The 10,165-nt window shown below is 39.9% G+C and overlaps 1 protein-coding gene across 4 annotated transcripts in view; it reads right to left on the reverse strand.

Moving 5' to 3' along the window:
• Nucleotides 1-10,165, reverse strand: part of LOC115803651 (sal-like protein 2) — a 900,219-nt gene that overhangs the window by 564,200 nt on the left and 325,854 nt on the right. For all 4 annotated transcript variants that reach the window (XR_016391489.1, XR_016391490.1, XR_016391491.1 and 1 more), the window contains exon 11: nucleotides 6,890-7,012. The gene's annotated coding sequence lies outside the window, so the exon portion shown is untranslated. The remainder of the gene's footprint in view (nucleotides 1-6,889; nucleotides 7,013-10,165) is intronic.

The raw sequence follows: 10,165 nt of genomic DNA on the forward strand, positions 1-10,165 counted from the left end.
TCAATATTGATCACTGGACTGTCCTTTACTATATATAATCATTTATCATTAAACCACAAGGAAAGGGAGAACAATGTTTAAGGCAGGCCAAATCTCCCAACCTGGGTGTTATACACATTCAGACTTCATCCACCCACAAACTACATTTCAGAGACAGCTGCTATAGTGCAGCTGAGGGACCTTGCACCTTTACTGTCAGGAGCTCAGAGCAGGGCCATTTCAACAAGGGGGAAATCCTGCCATTATGCTGCTCCCCAGACTGCTGTGGGCATTCATGGCTCTCCTCTGCTTAGCTACACATAATTGCAAACCAGGGCCTCGGCTGCCTGTCAGCACTCAGAGGTGAAATGGGACAGAGGAGTAGATGTCTCAACTAAAAATACACTCTCACCCCTGCGACACTCATTAATGAGTTATTTTGACCTTAAAGTCAAAGGACTAGCACTGTTTTAGAGACCTTGTCTGTACTTTCTTTTCTACTTGTCTATTTGCCTTTGGTTCTTTTATTTTAATTCTTCCGTTAAAACAATGAAACCAAATGGAAGATTGACAGCTACATTCCACAAGAACGTGTAACAGTATACAAAACGTCAGTTACCAACTTCTGTGGCATTGACATGTACTGAGTGTTTACAGCCTGTAGATAACATGTTTTGTAGGAGTGCATTATAGCATTGTGTCACAGAAAGATCTGGCATGCTTATCTTGACTTTATTTTACAAAGAGAAAAATAATCAGCTCCTCACAAGTGAGACTGAACACTTTGGACCAATGGGATAGAAAATGTGACATCAAGACAAGCATAGGACACATGATCTACTAAGTACAGTTCTACTTGGGGAGGCAACAGGACTGAAGATCCGGAATATCCTGATCTTCCTCAAAGTCTAATAAATAAGACTCAATGTCAGGTTTCAAAAGAATATATTATTCCTGTTATAATTTCATGAAAACATAAAAAACTGAATAGATTCTGAAAATCCGAGGGGCTGATTTTTTAACATTTCATGTTAAAGTAACTTTATTTAGTGAAAAATCTAAATAGAGCCCTAGAACCCGGTTAAAAAAAAGAGATACATTAATTATTTTGGATAATATTGCCTTTCACCAAGAAAGTTGAAAATCTGTGAGTTTTTAAAGAACTCCACTGATTCAGAATGGAGAAAAGTAAAGAGAGGCTAAAAAAATGACCAGTAAGTAGATGACAAGAAGGGTGCATACCCTATACTAAATTCTATTTTAAATGGACCGGCAAAATTATTCTGCTGAATAATTATCAACGCATGTCAACCTGTTTAATCTGTAGTTCCCCTCAGCTCAAAACTTTAATACTAATTTTTCCATGCTCCTTTTCAGATACTGCCTAACAATTACCGTGGGAAGAAAAGTAGACATAGTTTTGTGGTGAGCCAGGCTTTTTCCCCATCTGTGCACTGACCACGTGGTCTATGAACATAAAACCCTACTTCCTGTTTGGAGGAGTGACACAGGAACCCAGGTACTATGTATATGTGCTGCTAGGCCCTCAAAGACACTGAGCTCTCAGCTTGAGGCAGAACTGAAAACATATGTGCAGGGGAATTCTTGCCATATGGTGCTCTCCAGCCTGCAATGGGTATTCCTGGCCTTCATCTTCTCTGGTAGGGATGGTTCCAAATATGGGTACAAATGTTCAGGTTGAAAGGACTGCACACAGGCACATGGTACTTCACATGGACTTGGGGAGGAAAGGAGGATTGGAGAAAAGAAAGCTTATCATGATTTCAATTTGGTTTTTCTTTGGGTCCTAAATTAGTCTAATTCCTACATTATTTTGTTCACTACTTCAGCTCTGTTTTCTGATTTTTTCCCACAGGATTTGGTGCGGCCCAGAAAGTTACTCAAGTCCAGCCAGCCATATCCAGTCAGCTAGGGGAGGCGGTCACCTTGAGCTGTCAGTATGAAACAAGCTGGAGCTGGTACAATATTTTTTGGTATAAGCAGCTTCCCAGTGGAGAGATGACTTTCCTTATTTATCAGAGTTCTTCTGGCCAAAATGCAAAGAATGGCCGCTATTCTGTAAACTTTCAGAAAAGACATAAATTCATCAGCCTCACCATTTCAGCCTTACTGGTGGAAGATTCTGCAAACTACTTCTGTGCTCTCTGGGAACTCACAGTGCTTGAAGTAATAGGAAAAGCCAAACAAAAACCCCAGAGCTCAATAAGAGAGAGCCCCCTTCCTGCGGGAGCCACGCTGAAAGGCACACCTGCAGACCCCAGACAAGAAATGGTACTCCTGTGGTTGCTTAATCTGTGGTCTGGATCAGGAGATTTAATTCTAAATAAAATCTCCTGCTATCTCACTTGGGAACAGATGTCCAGAGTAACTTTCTACTAATACATACTCAGTCTTGAATTTTTGACTTTAAGTCCATCACACAGAACATGTGTAAAATTGTCTAAAGTTGAAAACTTGCTCCATAATAATTTAAAGTGGCAGTTCCACCTAAAGACACTCACATCACAAACCTGTGTCTAGTTATCTGAAATGGTCATGAAAATCATTGCCTTAGTCCTTTCCTCTTAGACTTTGTGTCAGGGTACAATCAGAGAAGCAAATCACAAGTGATCTAGAATAAGAGACTCACTGTAGAGAATAGAACTCAGGCAATAGCTAGAGCTGGTGGAGGGGTCTATACAAAGCTGTTATCTTTGCATCTGGTGTTGAGCCTGAATTCAGTGTTAGTCAGAGTGTCATTTGGGAAGGAATGTTGGATGTGGACAAAAGCATGGACAGACTGTGACATTTACAGATACTAGAACCCATGAGGACAATGGTACACACAAAGACACACTAAAACTTGTCTGTCTCTCACCTCCTTCAGTCTCACAATGGTGGGTGACCTCAAGGAAAAGTGGGTGTCATTTGCCCTCATGCTACATGCATACTTGGTCCAAGACAAAAGAGAAGATGAGGGGGAGATCGGGTGGGTGGTAGAGGAGTTGTGAGTCAACAATAAGATGAGCTAGTTCATCAGCAGCCACATGTGTGAGTTGCCCAGTTCCTGGAGCCCTGCACCAACCAGCAGAGCATAAAAAAGGTGGCTACTTCATGACAACTACCTTCTAAACCTTGCGCAAGTCTTTTCTGTGGCCAACCCTAACCCAGAACAATACAGGGAAGCAAATTCTGGGACATAGATTTCCAGATAGCTGAGACACTACAAAGCTACTACAGTACCCTCTATGTCAACTAGTCACCCATCTATACCTCTTTTAACAACACAACTTTCAAATAAACACAACAGCAAAACTATGCTTCCTGTTAATAAGATGCAGTTATTCCCCATTCAACCAAAACCAAGCTAACCCTCTCCCGAAGAGAGTACACCAAGTTAATTTATCCATTTTGGGGTGGTGTTCTTTCCTCTTATACCTCATTCACACTGTCCCATTGAATCCTGCATCTTAACCACTGAGATACAATGAGATATAAGATAAACTTCTACTTGCACTTCATATGTTACCACAGGCAGACAAGTAGGGGAGAGATTTAAAAATGGTTAATGTATACATAACCATATTCATTTCAAAATGAAAAAGAAATTGTCATAAGTATTATAGTTCTTGTTTCTGCAAATGACCACATGATTGTAGGTGGTATTGATAACTACCATCTCCATTACCCATTCCATAACCCATTTGCTCATAGCAAGTACCTTCACTCACTGCTCTACTTGACTTCCTGAAAAACAAGTTTCTGATTCAGGAGCAATGCTATGTGCAAAACCATAAAGATGAATAAGGAATTCTGCAAGTCCACCACTGTGGTTTTGGCAGAAATCTGCAAGGCACTGAAGGCAAACCCAGGGGTCTATTTAAGTGGAAATAATCTTGCCAATACCCAGGGAAAAATCGATATATTGTATTCTAGGAAATATCATTAAGAATGATGCCTGATTTCACATCAGAAGTCACCAAGTGAAAACATTTTTAAAGTGTTAAAAAAAATAAATAAAACTTTGAAACTGGCTTCTTATGAACATGAAAGTATATTTTAAAATTGTCTTTGTTAAAAATCACTGCTAATAGGGGGGAAAGTCAAGGCACAGAATGGTAAACTATATTTGCAATGCATATTTCTGATAAAGACTCAAATGCAATATATATTAAAAGCTCATGTAAATCAATAAGAAAAGAGTTAATAAGAATGGCAAAAGCTTGGAGCTCCAATTCAGAAATATTATATCCAATAGCTAATAAATATACAAAAATTATCATTATTCATCAGGGAATATTATTATTATTATTCATTAGGGAAATGAAAATAAAACCTCATCAGTGTCCTTTTAGCATCCTGAGTGAATCAGTATGGCTAGAAGAATATGACCTGAGAAGAGAGGGAAAAATAATGACTGTCTCCAGGAAAATAAGTGATTAAGTAAATTTCTTAGAAGCTCCCATCATTGAACTGATGTGAAGAAAACAACAAGCAGTAACAGAACACAGACCCGGACATTGAAGGAAAGGAAGGTTTTACTAGAAAAAAGAAAGTTGGTACTTATTGGGCTTACTATATGTCAGGCACTGTAGTATGCATTTCAGATTCATTATCTAATTCAAATATCATAAACCCTATGAGATAGATTTTATTGTTCCAATTTTTTTAATTTTTCGGAAATGAGACATAACTTTCCTAACTGTGAATATCATCTCTAACTTTTATTGTCAGCCAGAGTGTAGCATTTATGGGGCTCCTAAAGAGCACGGTTTGAACTATGGAGAAGCATTTGGCCCCAGAACAGGGTGGCTGGATGTCTCAGTGATGGTGACATTACTGGTTTAAACAGGAACCTAAAGGGAACTAGGAAAGAAGATGCCAAACCTAGGCACGAATCGCCCCAGGATCAATAGATGAGGAAATCATCCACTAATCAGTTAACAGTGCTGAATGCTTTAGCAAGTTCCTTATGCAATAGTGTGCTGGGAAGAATAAGGGGCTACAGGGAAAGGTATTATTCCTTAAACACTCCAAGCATGTTTCTATATCAAGACCTGTGCTCCTTGCCTTTGTCCTCTCTATTGTGATGTTATGCCCCCAAATATCTACATGGTGCACCTCTGAATTCCTTCATGTCTTTTCTCAAATGTCACCCCTTTGGGAGTCTTTTATCTTTTATCTCTTTAATCTTTCTATTTTCCTTCCTTGAGAATCAGGCTCTAGCACACTGCATGCAGCAAGAAAGAAAGCTGAAGCACTGCCACCTGGTGTCCTGCTCAAATATTTTGTGATGCTTACACTGGCCTCGCTGCTGCCCTCTAGTGACATTGGGTAAAATTGTGGTGAAGCCTAGTCACAATACAGGCTGCCATCGCTGAACCAGTCAGTAAACTTCCCACTGCAGAAATCAGGAGAGAGAGGATTCAGGAGAACTGGCTGGTTTTTTTCTTTTGCTAGCCAGATGTGAAAGTCATTGATTTCAAATGATATATACAACACATGAGATGATTTTGCCTGTAGAGTTATAGGCTACCTTGGAAAGAAAGCTCAGAATTGTTGTGCAAGTTTGGGGTTTCTTCTCTGGTAAGTATAATTGTGTCTACTGCTCTGTCCTTTCTTGTAGTATAGCAATATCCTGAGAAGTGGGAGCAAGAGTCAATAATGGGAAAAAATAAACAATTGTAGCAAATACTGGGTGGTATACTCATTTCATATTATAATATGCCCACCCAATCTCTCAATATAACACCTTAATGAATTGACTTCTCATTAACAATAAGAACACGATAGACCATGGATACTTATGATAACACATGAAATCTGCCAGGTAACCTGCTACATATATCTCAGAAAAATATTGAAATTTATCTTGGGCTCGATTCCTCTGCAATTTCAGATTCTGTCTCCCAACACCCCCCCACCCCCCGCACGATTCTGCACATTGCCTGCAGCTGGTTGAGTGCCTAAGCTAGGGAAGGTATTGTGTTGGGTGATTTGAATGTGTGTTCTCACTTAATTCTTACTGGAACCCTGCAAGGCTGGGTCCATCCTACTTTAGGGAGACAGTGTAGCAAAGTGCTCGAGACCAAAGACTTGGGTTGTATTTCTAGATCTACCACTCGGTAGCTGAGTGATCTTCGGAAAATGACTTAATAATTTTTATGCTTCCATTTCCTCATATCTACCATGTGGATATTGATAGAATCTACCATGCAGGGTTCTTATGATAAGTGAATGAGGTGATGAATGCCAGTGCTGAGCCCTGCACCCCCAGAAAGATACTGGCTACTTGCAGAAAAGGGAATTGAACATGAGAGAGGTTCAATACCTTGTCTGGTGTTACAGAGTAAGTGTCAGAGTGGAGCCCTCTCTCCATACCCTGTCTAGAGCAGATGCCTTCCCTCACCCCAAGAGCAACTCTCTAGCTCAATACAATATTGTACTTTTTAAGTGCTTATCACTATCTATAATTATCTTTTTAAAAAATCCATTTATTCAATTCCTCCTCCTCCTACCGCACTGTGGGCCTTTTATATCCTTTCACTACAGAATCCTCTATGAGTAAACAATACTTAGTGCAGGAGGCTCAATTTATATGTGTGTGTGTGTGTGTGTGTATAAAATAAATGTACAAAAGATAAAATCATTTCTAGAGTCCATGCTATTCAAATACTGATATAAAAGCTTAAGCTGGACTAATCTTTGTGTTGTTTATCTAGAACTGTCAATATGTATATCCTGCAAGTCACTTCATCTAAGATTTAATTTATGCAATATATCTAGTGATCAATTGGCTTCTCCTCGATATCAGGTAAGGTGGGTTGCTGAAGATTACAGGATTCTACCTTACTAGTTGCATGAATGTCAAGGCTGTTGGAGGTATTCCTGTCTTATTCTGGACACATACCTTCCAATATCCGGGTGAATTTTTCAGTGGATCAGTATTTTCATCAGAAATACGCTTCACAGCAAGTAGGCTTTATGATGGTGTGGTCATACCCACAGTATCCTATTCATCAAGTGGTCTGATCTGGAGGAAAAAAAAAAAAAGGAACTTCACTTGTACTAGTTTCTGTTTGTCTAGCAGTCCATCCCTAACCTCAGCCTTTGCACTTCTAAATTGGGAGACATTAATGAGGTTTATCAGGATTTCCTTTATTAACCACAGTGGCATCTCTTTTCTTGGGAAGGAAAGTCAGAGGTTAGCCATTGAGATATCTTCCAATCCTGTTCCACTTTCCAGAACACTATTTGAGTGTGTGGAAGGTACTGTTCCCTGAGTTTAGTACCTTCCCCATGCTCTTTCCTTTATTTCAGTTGTTCACTGGAAAGAAGGTTATATAGTCAATTTACACTGCCAATTTTCCAGAAGTAGATTTAGATTCTGAACAATCTTAATTACTGCTATCTTGTACTGTTAAATTTCCCCTGGATGTCTTTTTTTTCTTTTCCAGCTGTTTTTTAAGCTCACAGGGAACAGAGAGTATTGCTTTCATAATTTTCAGATCTCTTAAGGACATTCTGGGCACAAGATGACTGTTTAAACTAATATGCGTATGTTCAATCAAACTAGCATGATTCCTGGACTGTGACACGGGCAAGATACAACATAATTCTTATTTACTTTTAAACAACGCTATTGGGATTTCCCTGGTGGCGCCGTGGATAAAACTGCGCTCCCAATGCAGGGGGCCCAGGTTCCATCCCTGGTCAGGGAACTAAATCCCACATGCATGCCACAACTAAGAGTTTCCATGCCACAACTAAGGAGCCCTGGAGCCATAATTAAGGAGCCCTGGAGCTGCAACTAAGACCTGGCTCAACCAAATAAATTAAATAAATAAATAAATAAATATTAAAAAAAAAAACAACGCTATTTGAGGTAAAATTGACATTCCACAAAATTCATCCATTTTGAATGTACAGTTCAGTGATTTTTGGTAAATTAGCTGACTTATGAAACCATTACAATAATCCAGGTTTACACACTTTTATCACCACAAAAAGCTCCTTCTTGCTCAATTATAGTTAATCCCTGTTCCGATACCTGGCCACAGGCAACCAGTGATCTACTTTATATCTCCATAGGTTCCTTTCCTGAACATTTCATGTAAATGGAGTCATTCAGTACATTTAAGTTGTTCCATTTTTTGGCTAGTAGAAAGAAACCCAAAAAGTAGACTCCTGTTATTTTTAGAACATATCTTCTCTACCATTTAAAACATTTACTGAGTATCACAAATGTAAGTGGCATGGCAGATTCCAAACACCATGGACTCCTTACCAGATAGATATGTGTTCTAATTATTACCAGATGTTTGACCTGGAGTGAATTCCTCAATCTCTTTCAGCTTTAGTTTTTCTGTTTGTAAATTGGGAAAGATAGTAATTCTATTCTGTGATTTCTGTATTCGAATAACGTACATAAAGCAATAGATAATTTAGCACATGGTATGTGTGCACATTTATAATATGAGGATTTGAAAGTTTTAGAAATTTTGTTGAAAGTTCATATAAAAGATTCCTAACCAAAGTGTTTTTCCTGCCACAAATTGCCATCCCAATCTCTCTCAAGTTGAATAATTGCAGTGCACGATGAGGCAGCCCACTTCTGAATGGTTGTCAGCTCTCTTTGCGCTGTGGACTCATGAGGGATGTCCTCACTGTTTGTGAAGTTGGTCTCAAGAAAGCAGTGTTTGAGCCCTCCTTTTGAGTGACAGGAAACTGAGTCTAGGTCAGAAATTGTTGGTGTGTTTCTAGGACTTGTATGGGGTCTTGTCTCTGATTGGCTGGGCAACCAGATGCAGAATCCTATTTTCTGAAGAAGAATATTCCTCTGCTGAGGATACGTGGGCAGGATAAATGGAGAGGAATCCTTTGCCAGCTCCATTGTTAATCCTGTGACTTCATCTTGGCCTTAAGTCCAGGGGCTGCTGAAGACATTCTGAACAGTATGTGGCAGTGATGGAGAAGGAGGAGGATGTAGTCACGTAACTCTAGGTTCTATCTTGGAATCCGTGAAGACAATGAATACTGTGTAGAGATATCAGTGTATGTCTGACCCTGTCTTTCTGAACAGAAATGAGCAGCATATTGAGTGTGGAACAGATTTCTCCATCTCTGCATGTTCAGGAAGGAGGGAGCAGCAATTTCACCTGCAGTTTCCCTTCCAGCTCTTTTTATGCTTTACACTGGTATAGATGGGAAGCTGGAAAAAGCCCTAAGGACCTGTTTTAATGACTTTAAATGAGGATGAAAAGGAGGAAGGATAAGTAAGAATCACTCTGAATACTAAGGAGGGTTACAGCTGCATGTACATCAAAGGATCCCAGGCTGAAGACTCAGCCACATCTCTCTGTGCCTGCACACAGTGCCCTTCAGGCCTCTGCAGCCCATGCCCAAGCCTGTGCCTGGTGCTGCTCTGGTACCAGCACTGAGAAAGAGCCATGTATGAGGTGGAAAAGGCAAATTCAATGAATTACAGTGTTTTCTATAATCAGGGGGAAATGCAATGATAGATAAACAAGCGTTCCAGTCACTGTAGCTCCGTCAACTAACGGGACTGTCATTACACATCACTCACCTCCATTCCCACCAGTATACTGGTCATATCATTGAATCAGATTCCTAGCCTCCTCTTTTGCCATGATTCCAAGCGTTCCAGATTTTGAAGTGAATATACCTTCTTTTCCGTAAGGGAGTTAACATCCGAGTGCCCTATAAGCTCACTCACATGTAGCTCATTTCCAGAAGTATTAGAGTGTATTATGTGTTGACTATTCATGCTCTCTCACCCTTACTATGCTAATCTTTAGCTGGAGTATATTTTCTATACTTGGCCTCACTGTGGACTTTGGACATGGCAATGTGACCAGCTTTGACCAATGGAATGTGAGTGGATAGGAAGTATGTTATATCATAGCTAAAACTAAATATATTCACATGGCATGTCTTCTTTTGTTTCTTCCCTGCACTTACCAGGCAGTGGTTGTCCTTTCAGCTTTTATCCATAATGCGAAGAAGACGCAAGGTCCAGAATGGAAAGATAACTCATAGCAGCAGAACGGAATCATCCTGTATCCAGGAGCAGAGCCTCAGAGTGCTGGGACTGCAGTTGACCCACAGCTAACATACCATGGACAACTCAGTAAACTTTGTTCTTGTGAGCCACTGAGATTGTGAG

Source organism: Delphinapterus leucas, chromosome 2 (genome assembly GCF_059928025.1).
Source record: "Delphinapterus leucas isolate spDelLeu-1000000601 "Yukka" chromosome 2, BTC_Dleu_Yukka2, whole genome shotgun sequence".
Classification (NCBI taxonomy): domain Eukaryota; kingdom Metazoa; phylum Chordata; class Mammalia; order Artiodactyla; family Monodontidae; genus Delphinapterus; species Delphinapterus leucas.